This window comes from Astyanax mexicanus, chromosome 12 (assembly GCF_023375975.1).
Source record: "Astyanax mexicanus isolate ESR-SI-001 chromosome 12, AstMex3_surface, whole genome shotgun sequence".
In the NCBI taxonomy this organism is placed as follows: Eukaryota; Metazoa; Chordata; class Actinopteri; order Characiformes; family Acestrorhamphidae; genus Astyanax; species Astyanax mexicanus.
Genome location: NC_064419.1, coordinates 30,188,869 through 30,207,314, shown reverse-complemented (window position 1 = coordinate 30,207,314; position 18,446 = coordinate 30,188,869). Strand labels below are relative to the sequence as shown.

At 37.7% G+C, this 18,446-nt stretch overlaps 1 protein-coding gene across 3 annotated transcripts in view; it reads left to right on the top strand.

Annotated features, from left to right (window-relative positions):
- Positions 1-18,446, top strand: part of slc23a2 (solute carrier family 23 member 2) — a 55,161-nt gene continuing 36,715 nt past the window's right edge. For 2 of the 3 annotated variants that reach the window (XM_049486233.1, XM_022670518.2), the window contains exon 1: positions 1-261. The gene's annotated coding sequence lies outside the window, so the exon portion shown is untranslated. Of the gene's footprint in view, positions 262-6,252; positions 6,394-18,446 lie in introns of those variants that run through there. The other variant, XM_049486232.1, reaches the window with a different exon arrangement.

The following is an 18,446-nucleotide window of genomic DNA, read 5'->3' as shown; positions in this document are numbered from 1 at the left end:
CAAACCCCGTGCAGTTAGTGTGTGTGGTAGTGTGTGTTATATGTGTATGTAGCTATGTGAGTGTGTGTATGTGTGTCTGTTTAGGTCGTGGAAGAGAATAAAATCTAATGTTGTTGATCTGAGGGTTCGAGTGGTGAGCTGCCGGCTGAGGAGAGCGGACTGAGAGAGGAGGGAGAGGAGGGAGCTTCGTAAAGAAGACTCAAACGAAGGGGAAAAGGACGAAAAGGAGAAAAACTTCCCTTAATTTCTCCTCATATACAGGTGAGGCGTCTTTAAAAAGCATCAGTGACTGTCTATAACATAAGCCTGTCGACAGTTTTCCTGAATATGTATTTGGTTTCTGAATCTCCAGGTTCATTTTTGGAACTGTCCGTTCCACCTTAAATGCTGCGGTTGTTATATTATAGAGCCCAAGGCGCCAGAACGTTTCTGCTGCACTGTTTTAAGGTGGAACGGTGAGTTCTTATATGAAGCTGGCGCAACTCCATCCTTGTCCTTTTATTTGTTGTTTTTATTGACTGTAGCTTTCTTATGTGGGCATATCCAATGGAAGAGCTGCTTGTATTATTGTCAGATGAGCTTAACATTGAGATAAAGCCACGTTAGAGAACCTGCCATGACCCAGTTGGGCCTGTAGCACCTCGTTGCCTTCTCTCAAAGCTAAGAATGAATCAAGAATGAGTTACATCAGGTGTGTACAGAGTTTCAGGACGGAGATCATAAGCTTGGAATGGCCAGAACCAGATCTGGATTCCTCTGATCTGGTTATTCTGTCCTAATGTCAATATTAGTACTATTAATACCAATACACTGTATATCTATCTACCAGTGAATGAGCTAGCCAATGGATTACATCAGGTGTGTGGATACAAAGAGACCACCATCCTGGAATGGCCAATGCCATAATAGCTGAATTTCTCTGACCTGGACTTTTAGTCCTAATAACTGATAAAACCCAATACCAAAATCCATCTTCCAAAGCTAAAAAGAGTTAAGGAGTTAGCTACTTAACTACATATAGAAAAAATAGGTTCCCAGTTTGGCTTGTGATGAGGCTTGGGCCAGTCCTGATCCTTTGACTCCGCTGACCTGGATGTGTTCTTCTGATTGGTCTTTACAAGCCAAATACATTCAATCTTTCACAAAAAGCATCTGTAGCATTGAGATCTGAGTTCAAAATCCAAACTGGCATGCTGAAGCTTTGTCATACTTTCCTGGCAAATCCATTTTTTGGCTTTATTTGTAAGTATAAAAGTTTACCACTGTGGTATTACATAATTAGAAGCTTGAATGGATCATGTTATAACCTCTTGTAAAGCCAGAGCTGATTATTCTTAAAGCTGCAGTATTGGAGATGTGAAAACGGTGACAATCACCTGCCAAATAGTTTTTAGGTCATACTTGTGGTACCAGAACAGCACTGATCCATTGACGCATTGACCCATGGATTTACCTGGAACTTATACCTAATAGGTGATCACATTAACCAATACCAATATCCATCTACCAAAGCTAAAAATGAACTAAGTAATATGTACCGGTAAGTCAGCTACTTGAAGTATAGGTCTCCAGCTTGAGGTGGCTTGGGCCAGTACTGGTCCTTTGACTACCCTTATCTGGATATTAGGGGTGTCACGATCTCGATATTTTATCGAAATCGAATCGAAATGAGGTCACGATCTCGAGTATTGAAGTCAAAAAGAGGATCGACGATCCCTCCCGCGCGCGCTACGCAAATAGCGCAGCGCGCTACGCAAATGGCGCGGCACCAACACAGCGCATCCTATTCATTTAAATAGAGATAGCCACTGCATCAGCGCAGTCGGCGGGAGTGTGATCACTGTTTTTATCTGTCCAACGGGGGAGGGGGGGCGGGGGTTGTGCGCGCAGGTTTTGTATCTGTATCTAACGGAGGGGTGGGTGCGCGCAGGTGAGAGCGTGTGAACTCGCTGAAATGCGTGTGTCAGTGTGACTTGAGAACACTGACTATAGATCACAGTGAGGTGGATTAAAAATCTTAAACTTATAATTGACTACACCTGTTGCTTTCCATTGAATTAAAAAAACATCTTTCTCTCAGATAAAGTAAACACAAGCGTGTTTCTGACTAAAATAAAAGCTTTTCAGGAGAGATATAAGTTATGTGTAAATATTTATAAGACAATACCCACATCACTTATCTAACCAGCCTGTACTGATTTCTGCCCCCCAATAATGCTTTCAATAACCTCTTGTAACCCCTGGGAGCCAGGGGTTACACTCTAATAGCCTTTAATAGTCTTCAGTAGCCTTTAAAAGACTTACCTGGCGGCCGTGGTGTGTCCACTAAACTCCGTAGTTATAAACATCCTGAGGTTAGCAGCGCGCTAACTGACCTGTTTATAATGTAATCCGAGCAGTGACTCCGTGTCGGCTGTTCTAACCTGCTGCTGTTAGCTGCTTGGGCTGAAAGATGAACTGTAGTGAGCTGTATTATCCGGTTAGTGGGGTTAAAACCTTTATTTGTTTACAGAAACAGTAAAAACGGACTGGCTGAGCTCTGTAGCCCGTGGCTGGGCTGTACTGAAGTAGTGACTGAGTGAAGAGAGCGGGGCTTGTGCTGCTGCTGCTAGTGGTTGGATGAAGAACTGCAGCTTCATGTAATGAGCAGTTTCACCAGCCATCCACACACAGCTCTGATAAACTGCTTGTTTTAATAGTGCACACTGTTGCTACCAAAAAAAGTCACTAGATGGCATTACCATATATATCTTAATAAATAATAATAATAATATTTATAATAATAATAATAATAATAATAATAATAATAATAAATATATTATTTAAATTTTATGAGGCATAAAATAATAACAAGAAAAAAAAACAAGAAAATCGAGAATCGAATCGAATCGTGACCCTCAAATCGAAAATGAAATCGAATCGAGGATTTAGAGAATCGTGACACCCCTACTGGATATGTGGTTATAATTGGTCTTTACAAACCTATTATGTTAATATTTCACAAGAAGCATCTTTTAAGATTTCTTTCTGTACCATTGAGACCTGAGGTTGAGGCTCTATGATGCCACATGGTTTCAGAATTCAACCTGGCATACTGAAGCTTTGTTATATTTACCTGGCAAATCCATTATTTGGCTTTATTTGTGAGTATAAAAATTACCCCTGTAGTATTACATAATCAGAAGCTTGAATGGATCATGTGAAAAAGCAGTGAAAATCACCTGCCAAATAGTGCTTAGGTCCCTCTTGTGCCACCAACACAGGACTGACCCTTTGAGGCATTGACTCCACAAGACTTCTAAAGGTGTCCTGTGGTATCTGGCACCAATATGTTAACAGCAGATCTTACGTTCCTGTAACTTGCGAAGTGGGGCTCTGGGTACTCATCATGATCCTGTTGTTGGTTTACCAAAATTCCTTTTTTGGATCACCTTTTGGTAGGTACTGCCCACTCACTGCATACTGGACACACCACAAGACCTGTCTGATGTTTTTGTGGAGATGCTCGGTGGCCATTAATTTGTTTCTAGACAAAGTGGCTCAGATTCCTAAGCGTGACTTTTGAAGTGTCATTGAAACTGGATTATCAAACCAGGTTATTCACCTCACCTCTTGTTGGTTTTAATATTATGTCTGATGTGTTTTATGGAGTAAGTTTTGCTTACAAACATATCTGAATCTTTATCATTTGGCTGATATTGCTCCATTGGTGAGCAAGTAAACATAGTCGACGTGTCGCCGTTGAACATTATTGCCAATTCAAAGATAAGTTTTAATAATTGAATAAGTGTTTTTCAGCTCTGCCCCTATTAGTCACACTTTCCCTTCATTCACTCCCTTGGGGAAGGGATTCTGTTTTGTAATGCTGTCACTATGAGGAAGTGGTGATTTATGAAACAGTTTAACACAGCGAATGAGTGAGAATAAGGCTGACAAACCACACAATTAAAAATAAACTCAAGCATGAAAAGAGCACACTGTTCTCTTTCTCAACCCTGGAAATGTGGAGAGGTTTGGGTTCTGATATGGAGAAAATATTAAAGCATGACCGTGTAAAACTTTTGTAGCCCCAGTTGTGTTGTTTGTTTGGGAGCAGTTCGCTCTGTTTAGTGTGTTAAAATTATTGCTCTGTTATCAGTAGGATGTGGATTTAAATCCCATATAACCCCAGTGATACCATGACCCCACGAGAAATCATTAGTTGACAGCATTTATAAAATGCAGGACATCAATATTGGCAAGCTGTGATATTGATTTGGCCTTAGTAAATGTTCTCATTCTTTGTACACTCTATTGCAGTGCCAGCTGCCTCTTTGTCTGCACATTTATTAAGAAATAGACCAACCAAAATGGTCTTGGGAAACACATTCATTAAATGAGCTTGTTAAATTTAAGCATGTTTCCTTTTTCCCCCTTAGAGATAACGTTTTGTTGGGAGCAGCTCTGTCTGTAAGTCAGATGGCTTGCAAACTTCTCCTGACCAGCAGCAGCATCGTCAGCAGCTGCTTGTCGTTAGGCTACATTTGTTTGGAGAACACCACCGAGCTCCTGTCACTTTCTTCCCGCTTCAGCACCCGCGCGTGTTTACGCTCATGGTCCGAAGTGATGCAGTTGTTGTTTTTCCATCTGAGGTGGCCCCTGATAATTTTCCTAAGTGACGGGGAAAATAACATGCTTACAAAGATCACACTTACTCCCTACTAACCTCGCAGTCAGGCTTCAGTTCCTTTTCTAAAAGTGGAACTCAATGGATTTTCAGACATTCTATGTAATTATGTGGTTCAAGCCTCACAACATTACAAATCTAGATGCTTGTCTTCTGAACATTTTGAGGAATGGTGGGCCAAAGTAAGCCATACTCGAAGCACCTAACTTACTTTAACCTCAACCACAAAACTAATTCTTAACCCCATCTTGGACTTAATTCTGACCTTGATCCTACATCTTGCTTTAATGTCAAGCAAACACAGAATTCCAACTCCGTTCCTAATTCAGTATTAGCCTAACATCTAATTCTAACCTTAGCCCCAAATCTAAACTTAATCTCAAGGCACAACCTAATTCTAACTGCAGCCCTAATTCTGATTCTGACATTTAGGTTTTTTTTTTTCTTTTCAAATCTGCAATTTTCAGCTAAATTAAATTAGACTCAGACTCTTATTAGACCCTTAGACTCTAAATTAGACCGGTTCATTATGCACAACTCATCTAATGCATAATGCATTTAACTGCTGTAGGTTGCACCAATTGATGATCAATATCCACATGCGCAGCCTGTTTAGTCCCTGTGGAGAAGTGTTGAAAATAGAATAGGACTATAGAACAGATAAACATGAATCTATGTGCACCATTACGCATTCTCACAGCATTAAAAAACGGAATTAACTCTATTCAGTAATTTTGATAAATCAGCAGGTGTCCCAAATACTTTTGTTCTTATAATTTGTATTAAATTTTTCTTCAGGCTCTCGTTTTGATCCTCACTGATGATAGAAGTGTACTGTTGTAGTCCACAATACAGGCCTTTGTAAGGGGAGCACCACAAAGATGAAGGTGCAGTGTGATATTCTGTTAACGAGGATGTGATGAAAACCTCCTCTGCAGTGTAAAAAGGGAGGACATCACATGTGGGCTGTGGTACTGTTTGCCATGAAAGATGATGTTCAGTGGGCTGGTTGTGCACTGATGCTCCACTTAAGCCTTTTAAACATTAAACACTTCCTGGCAATGATCAGAACCACTTCCTTGTTGCACAACCTTGATGGTGTCCATTGTGCCTACCTGTGGAAGCCCAGAGTAGGTGTTTTATAATTTAGTGGTCAGTTAGTGAAAGTACAAGGTCTGGGTTTCTAATAAATTGGCCTGTGAGTGGAAAAACAAGGTTGGAGTTTCTAATAAAGTGGGCCATAAGTGGAGGCATATGGTAGAGGTTCATAATAAATTGGCCTGTAAGGAGAAACTTAAAGATGAATGTATCAAATACAATAATAAAGTGGCCAGTGAGTGGAAGCACAAGGGTTGGGTTTCTTATAAAGTGAGTGTGTTGGATGTATTACAGCTTGGTGCAGCATCTCTCTACGCTGCACAAAAATAATAGTGATTAAATAGGTCAGACGGGGGTATGTGTTTCTTCAGTCCACTGCACTGTGTTAAACTGCAGTTGAAGTCTTGGCAAGCTTGGTTGCTTGCTCATCCTGACTCAGCTTGGTCAGGAACGTGCCATTTGGGCTTTAATTAACGTGAGACAATCAGTGCCCGTTTTCTGAAATTGCCAATACTACCTATTGATTTGTTTAGTGTGAATGAGCCAGTGGATGAGAGCATCTTTAACCGATGTGCTGTCCACGGCAACAGACTGTGATGACTTGGAGACACGAGATGATGACGTGGCAGGTGAGCAGATCTTTGGCTGTGTCAACGCTTGGCAGTCTAATAGGGGCTGAGCATATGAGCAGGAGCTGGATATAGCTGTGTTTTCACATATCAGAGCAAAGATGCTGGATACTTATCCATTTACATGCCCTCTTTCAGAAATAAAGAGCACTTCTTAGTTGTTTAGTTGTTGGAACTGATTTGAGTGGCCCTTAGTACTTTTTGAAAGGACACACACTGTTTAAAGGTCTAAGGAACATTCAGGTCACATCGAGGTCTGACATGAACACTGCTCCAGGGTTTGTTTGGGACCAGACAAAGACCCCTTCTCTCAAAGGTCTTGGTGTGGTTATTTTGGTCTGCATCTGGGTATAATTGGTGTTTGGTTGAACAAGTGAAAAGACCTTAGAATTGATGCACAATAATGACCAAATTATTTGACCTCGTATTGCAGAAATTGCTATAACGTTAGGCATATAAAAATACATTTAGGCTACATAATTTATTTTGTAGTTAAAATCTTTATTTGGCGTTTAGTGTTTAGCCTTTGGTCAAATGTTTTGGCTAAAAAAAAAATAATTTTGGTGCATTCATCCCTAATTTACCTGTATAAATGGGCTCTAAAGGTTTTTACTACATTCTTTAAAAACAACTGTATGAACGTCAAATACAGCCACACATCACCTGCTATATTGTAAAAGCTTAAGAAAGCAGAGCTGCTCTGTGTATCGGAAGATCCTGGCTAGAGATACTCGTCTATGCTGGCTCATTTACACAAAAAAATCAATAAGTGCAATCAATTTTTGGCAATTTTAGAAATAAGCAATGGAAAGTCTTGCGCTAGTTAATGGCACAGGCCAAATGGCACAGGCCGGCCAATGCTGATTCAGGATGAGCAAGCAACCAGGCTTCTGTTGCTTCAACTGCAGTTTTGAGTTTCTAATGGCTGATATGTCCATGTCTAGTGGTCAGTCCGCAAAGTCATGATGACTGGATAAGTTTTGTCTGTGTTACATGCTTCCATCCCTTACACACGTGCATTTTCTGATCCCATGCTTTTGATGGAAGCACCTTCTGTTATCTATAATGTATTGGTCTTCCTGTCACCTTAGCTGTTTAAAATGTCAGAGGTGTCGCATCACACATCTCATCTGGGAAACTTACGCTACTTTTATTTTGGTACGTCACCTGGCACACTTCCGCACTCCTCTTTATTACTTTATTACATGACAAGCTGGCTGAGCTGACTGATGACTTGACTGTTTTCGGACCAGTTCTGTCTCACTGCATTTACAGATGCATATAATCTGCTTCATTCAGCATCATTTTAGGAGAACCCCATATATGGCCTTTTAGTAATCTACTTTACTGAACACTTTACTATTGTGTAATGTAGTTCCTTTCATGCTTCAAATAACCTCTCATCCATTGGAGTATGGGATCCATGTGACTGTTGAAGGTGGTCCTCTAGTATTGAACACCAACATTAGCATTAGATCCTTTAGGTACTTTAAGTTATGAGGTAGAGCCTCTATGAGCATTAGTAAGCCTTGGGTCCCCATGAACTTGCTTCCAATTAACATGTTGTCCTCTGAGCATTTTTGCTAGGTCCTGGGGCCTCATGTACTAAAGGTGCGTACGCACAAAAACATTGCGTACGCCATATTTCACGCTCACGGTCTGATGTACTAAATTTGACTTGAACGTGTGAAAGTGCGTTCCCCCACGGAAGTTTTGTTTTGGGCGTACGCCTTTTTTTTTTGTGCGTATGTATTGTGTTTTTGTCATTTGGCGACACTTAGAGGCGATGCATTGAAATTACAACTATTAAGATATCCTCTATGCACACATTGAAGTAAGCATTATTGGGTAAAATAAAGTAAATTAATCAGACAGTTTCATTGTCTTACAGAAATAATCGTTTAACGTGTTTCCACTTAGCCTAGATCAGGTTTGCGCTGGAGTTGTTGGAGATGCAGCGTTGGCATTACTGGAAAATACTGCTAATGGCCGAATTCATTGAGCGCGCATTTTCCGTGACCATTATGTTTTTTTGGCCCATGATGATGACTGGCTTATAAGCAGTTTTAGATTTCCAAGAGCATAAGAAAACAAGCTGAGTGCGTGACGTGTGTCTTTTTGGTAGGCAACTCATTTAAAGCATTTAAATGAAAGCATTTATCTTAGAATAATAAAACTTAAAACATGGGTAATTATACGCTATGCGTATATAATAATATTATTATTATTATTATTATTATTAATAATAATAATAATAATATTATTATTAATAATAATAATAATAATATAACATTATACTCTGCGTAATTGAGGGAGGAGTCGTGGCAAGTGTGCTGCTTTCGTGCATTTGCGCTTGATTTCAAGTTGATTGTGATGTACTAAGAGAAAGTACGTGGAATTCTGCCTACGCACGGTTTGATAAATCCGGATTTTTTTGTGCGTACGGAACTTTTCAGATCTGAGCGTACGGAACATTTTAGTAGGAAGTCCACGCAAGTCTTAGTACATGAGGCCCCTGATGACTGCATAGCGGGAAGACCCCACAAGTCAATTTTCTTTTTCTTGTTAAACTGTCTGAGATTCTGTTTACATACTGCCCCTTATATATCCAACCTCTTTACAAAAAGCATTTGGAAATAAGATATTCAGAGTTATTCAGTTTACATTGTGGTGGTTTAATGTTATTGTTGTTCAGTGATAATTTCCATCTGATTGCAGTACCAGAGATCAGCTCCATTTGTCATTCAAACAAAGCAAAGGTGGCCACAGCCCACAGCCCTCATTCACGCAAGAGTGGTTTTCAGTGACGTGGTTGACTTGAGAATAAAATGAATGAAAAGTGCGTCAGCTCTGAGGAAGATTTCACTCCTGAATGAATGTTATCAGCATGTTATCAGCAGTTTAATAAACGGTAACAGTTTATCAGATTAATCTATGGCCCAATTCCATTTCACCCCCAGGCCTTACCACTTATCCACTCTATCCCTTCTATTAGAGTGTAACCCTTCTTCTTGGAACAGAGTTACAACGAAAAGGGGTGACATCCTTCCCCTATGAATTGGGACAACACTTCAGTTCAGTAAGCTAGCTGCTGGTTAACTAGTTAACTTTAGGGCATTGTATGTCTTCAGAATGGGATGGTGCAGAAATTAATTATTATTGTCCATTCCTTAATTCCTTTGTGACGTGAAGGCTGAAATTAACTTTGATTAGCTTTTACTTTATTTTATTTTTCTCTTCCCGCCTTAAATGCTGCAATCCCTGACGTCTGTTGCACCGTTTAAGGTGGAACAGGAAAGTTCGCACGCTAGCTACTGAGACAAACTACTAGCGATCTTTTTTCCAAACGTTCTATGAAGAATTCAGCCATAAAACATTGAAAATACACATTAAACTATGGTGATATAGTGCTAATCGTCACTTTTAACAAGGAAAATACTTACATTTGTGGGTTTCTTTGGTCGCTTGTTCTGGTATCTTAGCAGTGATTCTCATACCCCTTCATTTTAAGTGTATATAAAAATATGTATTAAATATAATTGTGATTACCATATGAATTAAGTAAATATTAAATTAAAAATATTTTTAAATAGTTAAGGAAAAATAGTAGTATTGAGTAGTACTGGCTTGTAAATTTTGACTGTGTTGGACTCAAAGTTGTGTGTGATGATGCTGTATTATTGCATTTGTGAGATCTGCTGTTCTGGCAGAAAGCTTAAGGAGCTGCTGATCTCCCTTATTCCAGTTCCTCATAAAAAAAGCAAGAGCACACTTGTTTTGTTCTTATTCTGCTTTGTCTGATGAATTAAACTGTTATTAATGCTGAGTCATTTACCTTGATAACAGTACATTGATATGATGCTGTGGTTTTTCCCCTAAATTTCCCTGGTCTGGGTTTTTGTGCTCTTTTCTGAAAATGACATCTGCCCACTCCTGGGTATGAGGGTGAGAGTGTATAAAACACCTTCATATTTAGTGTGTGCTGCTGTAAAGAACTGCTGTATAATTAACAGGCTTATAGAAAATTCTTCGGTGCTCTACAAATCGGCTTTTCAAGCTTTTCCACTTCATTTTCCTTAGGTGTCGAGCCTGTAGTGAGAATATTTCCATAGGATTTATGTACATTTTTTTGATATTGCATAAATAGTAAGCTATTTACATCACACAGAGGGTCTGACTTAGCTAAAAAAAACTAAGCTTCGTTTACAGCAGCTCACATTACAGCTTTGAAGTGTGGCGGTGAATAAATGGTTCAAAGCACTCTTTAGTTTGGGACTCTGGAGTCCTTTAAATCTGCCTCTGTAGTGATTAAAGGGTTGAAGGGCTAAGCTTTGTACCAGTTCAGTGTATGTTAGAGTTTGGATGCAAATCAGTTATTGAATGGGGATTTGTTGCGTATATATAGTTGGTTGCTTTTGCTGCTGTTTTTACTTATTGGAATGGTTCAGTGAAAATCATCACATATGTTCTGTATAATTGAAATGCCCCAAAATTACTTCTGTTAGTTGTATGACAAAAGACTAAATCTAATAAATGTGTGTATGAACAAATAATCTTACATAAAATATAGTTTCTGCTAAAGGTGTGCCATATCGTATCGTATGCAAAAAAATCGTCAACACTTCTCAATATTGTGAACAATATTATACCCTGAAATATCGTGCCTTATCACCCACTCATAATTATCACATTAGGGTACTACTTTTTTCCTGTTTTTAGCAAAAGAAAAATTCATACTGTTCTCACCTACCATGATATATTTACTAAAGACAGATTATATCTGTCCAGTATCATTTACTTCACTTTAATCCAGAATATCTGGAGATATATGGAGTGCTTCATTAGGATCATGACAAATTGCCAAACATACTTTAAAATCATACGTAATTATATAGTGGGTATTTGAAGCTTGTAATCAATTTTCACTGATGCAGTAAAATAATAAATGTTAAAAGCTGTAAATTGTAAAGCTATACATGGCTCTATATACAGTTAGCATGGGGTTTATTTTATCTATAGCATACAGTAACTACGATCTGTAGATGGCCTACATTTTCACATTTATCTGTCTTGCTTATTTAATTCATTGCTGTTTAGTTATTTTATCAAGACACACATGCACATTAATTTTTAAAGCATTAACATCATTACTGTGATCTGTGCAGCCTTTCTTAATGCTCAGTATTAAGAACAGGTTTTGTAAAGTCTTTTTCCCCAGTAGCACATTTTCTTTCCTAATCCAATCCACCTCTCCTAGGATCTTTAATTAAGTAGATTTATATCTCTATAAAACTCTTTTTTTCAGTAAATGCTGTCCTTTGGCTCTCTGCTGTCACACTATAGAAACCCCCCAAAATCTCTCTGTTAGGCTGTCAGGACTCAATCAGGACCCCCACTGTTCCTTCATTCCAGTGGGTCTCCAGAGAATTTGACTGATGTGCATCGCGGCACTCCATGGATATCTGCAGCTAGAAGTGAATAGCAACCCTGCTAGGAAGCACAGGTCTTAATTAAAGGCCTCCTCCCCTGCAGAGACTCACAGTAATGCCTTTAAGCCATTATTGAGGCAGCCTGCTTTTCGTAAACTCCTGTTGGGCTATTGTCCCAAAGCTGCACCCACTGCGGGGGTGGGTAATTAAATAGGCTGTATTTAAGTGAAATATTGCGAATGGAAGAATGTGTGCTCCTGGATATGAAAAGGTCGATGTCCTGGAGGAGTGACCTACGGAAACATGCACGTGCCTGTGAAACCTGGTCAGAATGACTAGTAAAATAATTTGTTCAATTCGTAGCAGTTCAGGCTAATAAAAATACATTTCTGACGGTCTGGAAAATCCTGGAAGGTACTAACAGTTTGGCCAAATATATCAGTTGCCCTAGCTCTGGGTGATATTGTAAAACTACTGCAAATTTATGAGCAATTCTTGATTATCATAATGATTTTACACATAACTTTATTCTTACATAACTTTTAACTTTATTTATTTTTATTTTTTAACAAATAGTAAGAACTATACATAGCTTTTATATTAAACAAAGTGCAAGCATAACCTCCTTGTATTTCAGTAAAATATTCAATTCTCATTTAGCCCAGTTTGAACATTGCCTTAATCAAGTTAATTCAGTTGACCTCCTAGGCCTAAGTTGACACAGTGCATCTCTATTTTTCTACAGATGCATTTGATCTGCCAGGATATTTTTGATATTTGAAGTTTAAAATTGTGCTATGTGTTGAGGTTTTTTTTTGGATGCTATTTTTATTTCATATAAAGATGACTTGATAACTTGATAATTACACTATAGCAAAGTAGCAAATCGAACTTTGTTTAAAAAAAAGGTTGCATAAGTTAGAATGTTATGATCACGCAGCTCTGGGGACATTTTTAACAGATTTAGCTCATTCAAACAGCCTGAAATGTTTCTAAAAAGCTAAGTTTTAACAGTCTACTTACCATACTAATAAATGTCGGCTCATAATTACAGTTTATGCGGCGGGCGGATCAGGACGAGTTCGAGCAAAACATGCTTGGGCTGGGTTGGGCTGTTTTATTTTTTGGGCCTGATCTAAGCTCTAGCTAGGTTGTTTTAGGTGCTAGACTAACATTGCTAACAAACACTTGGCAGTGATCGGCAGTCACGTCACTGTGATTGTACGTTCTCTCAAATTTATACACACCCAGAGTATAATGTTTTTGTGCAGACTTTGTGCATTTGAACTGGGAGTTAGCGCTGAGCTATCTAATGACTTAGCATTAGCGGTAGTTCTAAAGAAGCACTTAGCTGGTTTTATGTGACTGAGAGGAAGCACGCCCTAGCCTTTATCCTCCTAGCCTTAGTAGCATCTCAGAATATGTGCTTTTCTGGCTAGTGGGGGTAAATTGGATAAGATAGAAGTGATTAAAAGTGTCCTTATCTAACAGCTGATATTTGTAAAAACATTATGGTTGTTAATTTTGTTTTACTATACAATACGTAAATAATGTACTTGTAAGAAAAGATTATTGCAGTCTGAAGTAGAATATAGGGAGAAACAGAGAATGTAACGTTAGATAGCTATTTTTATTTTTGTTAGCATAAAAAGTAAACAGAATGTAGTTAGCTTTATTTTGAGTAGCTTAGGTGCTAAACTTACTGGAAAAATTAAGTACAATATGTAAAAAAAATCTTTAACCAACTCTGGCTTGCTCTTATGATTGTATGACATTCTTATGCTCTTATGTTTCTATGACATTGTATTTGGCTACGGAAAAATACATTATATTCATGCTAGATGTAGCTTAAAACATTTCACATATAGCTAAAGTTTTTTTTATATATTTTAGTTTAAAATTTACTTAAATTACTCAAATATATAATTTCTTTGTTTATGCTCACAGTCCTCCTGTCCAATCAAATAAGGCTCAATCAGATGTGTGAGATAGAAAAGGCGTTTACAATAACTTATTAACCTTTTTAAATGCTAACTTATCTTATTACTATGAGGTTTTATCAGTATTACTCAACTCTACTATTATATAATATACATCAGGTATTACAGACAGGTAAAGTGAACCTTTACCACACAGGCCTGTATGAAGTTGTGCTTGTACATCAGGTACACCTCCTTCGTAGAGGGTGAGCTGTGTACTTTGAATTAGAGTTAAAGAAAGGGTTCATTCAATACTGCTAACAGAATAATGAAGCTAACAGAAAGACAGAACATTGTTATTTAAATAGCATCATATGAACTGGGTTTTCTGTTTTTTTTTATTATTAGCAACATAAGCACGTACAACTAAGCATTTTTCATCGTTTATCTACAAAAGTGTTTAGAATTCCTAATTTTGCTTTTTAGCACAGAGCACACAATAAAAATGGGTTTCCAATCTACAATATCTTTGCACTATAAGGTGCACTTAAAATCCTAGAATTTTCCCAAAAATGGTCAGTGCGCCTTATAATCCGTTGCACCTTGTATATGAATTTTACCAGTCAGGTTATAAGGAGCAGTAATGCCACTCTGCTGAAGTGCAGCGTTTTACAGGAGTTTCAGTTTAGTTCTCTAGCATCAAACAGTATTAGCATTCTCCGCTAACCGCACTAAGTAATAGCTCTTACGCGGTTTAGAGGTGAGTATATTGACCTGTAGCCTACTGCTATCCCTGGCATGCACTGCTGGAGCAGTATTAGCATTAGCCGCTAATGGTAGCTTTTTTGCCATTCAGAGGTGAATATTATCAGCCTGCAGCCTGCTGCTAATTCCAGCACTGCTGGGAAACAGTTGTCAGGAGAGGATTCTGTGTAAATTAACATCCAGCGCTTTACTTTTTTTTTTTTTTTTTTAAGAATTACAGTTTTGTTTACTTAGCTTAACTTTAAAGGCCACCCAGTCTAACTGTTGAATTAGAAGGAAAACATGAAGACACCCTTGTTTTTTTTACTAGTGTCACATAACGCGCCTTACAATCAAGTGCGCCTTATGCATGAAAATGAAAAAAACAGAAAATAGATGTTTTTTGGACATTTTAAAATGTGCCCGAAAAATGTAATTGAAAAGAATTTCAATGCCAAAAAATAAGATTCTGTCCATGAACTGTGTTTGGTATGGGGCTTTCAAGTTTGATTTTATGCAGTCGTCACTGGTCTTTCTGCCATTAAAACATAGCTGTCAAAAGCTCTGATCCATTTGCATGTTCTTCACCTCAGTGTGGATCAGTGCTCCTAAATGGAGCAGTTGGAGGCGTACAGTAGTGTTACTAAGGCTGGACCCTAATTCACTGTTAATGTATATTACAATAGAAAATGTTTAAAAACATTTCCAAAATCTAAGTTTTCTTCATATGTGTGAATCGGTCTCTATTGAAACAGTATATTAAAATTAATCAGATTAAACTCAGACCTCTAATTTCTGATATTTCAATATATATAGAAGTGTGTTTGAATGTGATTGTGTGTGAGAGGGGTTATCTGAGGTGATTTACTTACGATGCATGTTGAAGGAGCTCACGTGGCAGTAACCACACACACACACACACACACACACACACACACACACACACACACACACACACACAGTGAAGCTGTCAGAGTGCATCAGTGGAAGCTGCACCCCTCCAGTAGGATTTGTTCTTTTAGTTCTAGTTTTACTTGTCTATTTAAGTCTCTGTTTTTTTACATTCTTTAGATAGACCCTGTTTCAGACTCTGTTTTATTGCAAACTCTTCTGAGCTTTTGTTTTAATGGCTCCTTAAAGCCATTACAGCATTACAGTGTGGTAAACCTTTGTTTTGTCTGGATTATTTTAGGGCTTTTTCTCTGTTTATGAGTCTGATGTGAGTGTCTGTGGTTTTGCAGTGATTTCCATGTTGGAGAGCTTGCTTTTGAATAAAAAAAACTAATAGGACATGATATAACATTCTGCTACACAAATCATAAAGTTAGACATTGTTTTGTTCAGTGAGTTTGTTGTGCTATGAAGATGTTTCTTCTGGAGAAGGACTAATCATCTTGATCATTTTTAGGCTGAAATCGATTGCAGATGCCTTTTAGAATGATAAATTGATTGTTTATATCATTTGAAGGCAGGGCTGGATGCCAGATTAACCTTTTTCAGGTAAATTTGGTGATTCATCATCGTGCAGAGCTTCTGGAATGGTGTGGTTTTGGACTGTCATGATAAAAAGTACTTTAATATTTGGACTAATAACAGTATACACCCATATCCACAGCCAATAAATATCAGTAACCATCCATACACACCTATACCTATCCATACTCAGAGAGACGTAAACGCGAGGTTACCACACAGCCTCCACATGGCTGGACACGTGCTTGTAAATGCGGCTGAGAGCCTGCCGTAAGCTGTGCACCTCAGCTCGACACAGTTATGCCCAGATATTTTGCTTTTATTTAGCTTTTTAAAGGTCATTCAAATGACAGATTAAAGGGCCGATTATTGTTGTAGTTTTGGTGTTTTTTTCGGGTTTTGAGTGATCGGCTGACTCAGCTCATAGTCTGTCCAGATCTCTGATGTAATGCTGATGCTCTGGTGATGTCACAGGTCCTGCATTGTTTAATAACGTGAAATATATCGGCAAAAAAACACTGCAATATTTCCAATATCGTGCAGCCCTACCAACCTGGCATTGCATTGATGTCAAGCCCTTTCTAGGTGTGTGTGCATGCTCTAAAATGATGATGATCCCATGGAGTCCAGGTGTCTGCGTTTAGACATTAGCAGCTTCTAATTATGAGATGAAGACATCAGTATGTATGAATAAAGCAAATGATTTCAGTGCTCTCCAGTGCAGCAACAGCAGACAGACAGGAGTCTAAAACCACAAATTATCATCCTATCAAACACACACACACACTTTCTTCACAGCTTCAACTCTACTACTTCTGTTTTTTTCTCTCCTTCTTTTTTGTGTTAAGTTTACAGTGGGCAGTGCCAATTTATGTTTTTTTCAGCAGAACTGTAATTGATGGTTTATCAAAAAAACAGACATTAAGGTATTGGTTAGTTGGCGGTGGTTGTTTTTTGTTGTTGGGCACATTTCAAGTGATGACCAGGCTGTTTGTAGTAGTTGTTAATGTCTGCATTGATTTCATCTTTACTTTAAGTGTTATTTTTTAAGAAATTTACCAGCGTCCATAAACATAAATTTTCATTGTTTTCTTAATTCGTTTTTTTTTGTTTTAGAACCTGCTGCTGTCTGGTTGGGGTATGACCTCAAAGTGTAGGATGTACTGTTGACACTTCCCAGGTTGGCAAACACATGCTAAACAAATAATCTTAAATCAGCTGTTTAGTACCAAATTTTTTGTCCATTCCAGTTTTATTTGTTTTGTTTTTTACAATGATTCCAAATTATAAGTATTTTTTATTTATTTATAATTTAATAATTATTACTTTTGTTAGTTTAAAGTTATTTTAATCTTAAATGGAAGGGCACCATCACATTTGTCTATTATATGTTCTATTTTAGGGCCTCTAATAAAGTGATGTAAATTATAATAGTAAGGAAGTGTAGGCCTCTGTACAGTATTTAACAAGTTAAATCTGTGCTAAAATGTTTTTTTACATTTAAACTTAGGAAAAGGATTTATTTGTCATGTTTTTCAACCTTTCCTTTTTATTAAGAGATGTAATTCAAAGTTAAACCATATATCTGTGAAATAAGCAATTGAACTTCTTTCTTTCTTTATACAGATTAGTCATGAAACTTCATTTGGCATTGAGTTAGATAACTTACGTTGTAAACTTTCCTAATAAAATGATGATCTTGCAAGTGCGTCTATAAACGTGTTCGCCTCATAAAAAAAAGTGTCCTCAAAGACCTCTCTCCATGTGGAGTCACTAGTGGCAATACAGATTAAACATTACTGTGAGGTTCATCAGGTTCAGTACAGTAATCTGCTGACCTGGCTGAGCTTGAGGATTATGTACAGTAACAATTTTATATTTGGGTGTTGTACAGCTCTGGGGAAAAAGATAATAGAGCACTTAAAAAATATAAGTTCCTTAGATTTATACCTAATTAAAAACCTCTGGAATATAATGAAGAGGAAGATGGATGATCACATCCATTAAACAAAGCTGAACTGCTTGAAGTTTTGCAACAGGAGTGGCATACAATTATCCAAAAGCAATGTGTAAGATTGGTGGAGGAGAACATGCCAAGATGCATGAAAACTGTGATTAAAAACCAGGGTTCTTCCATCAAACATTGATTTCTGAACTCTTAAAACTTTATGAATATGAACTTTTTTCTTTGCATTAGTCTGAAAGCTTTGCATATTTTGTTTCAGCCATTTCTCATTTTCTGCAAATAAATGTTCTTAATGACAATGTTTATTTGGAATTTGGGGGAAATGTTGTCCGTAGGTGATAGAATAAAATAACAATGTTCAGTTTACTCAAACATATACCTATATATATATAGTAAAATCAGAGAAACAGGTTCAGAAACTAAAGTTGTCTTTTAGTTTTTTCCAGAGCTGTATATCAAAATGGTCCAAAATGGAGGACGGAATTCAAGTTATGGGAGACCTGTTGCTGTTTTTAACTCAGT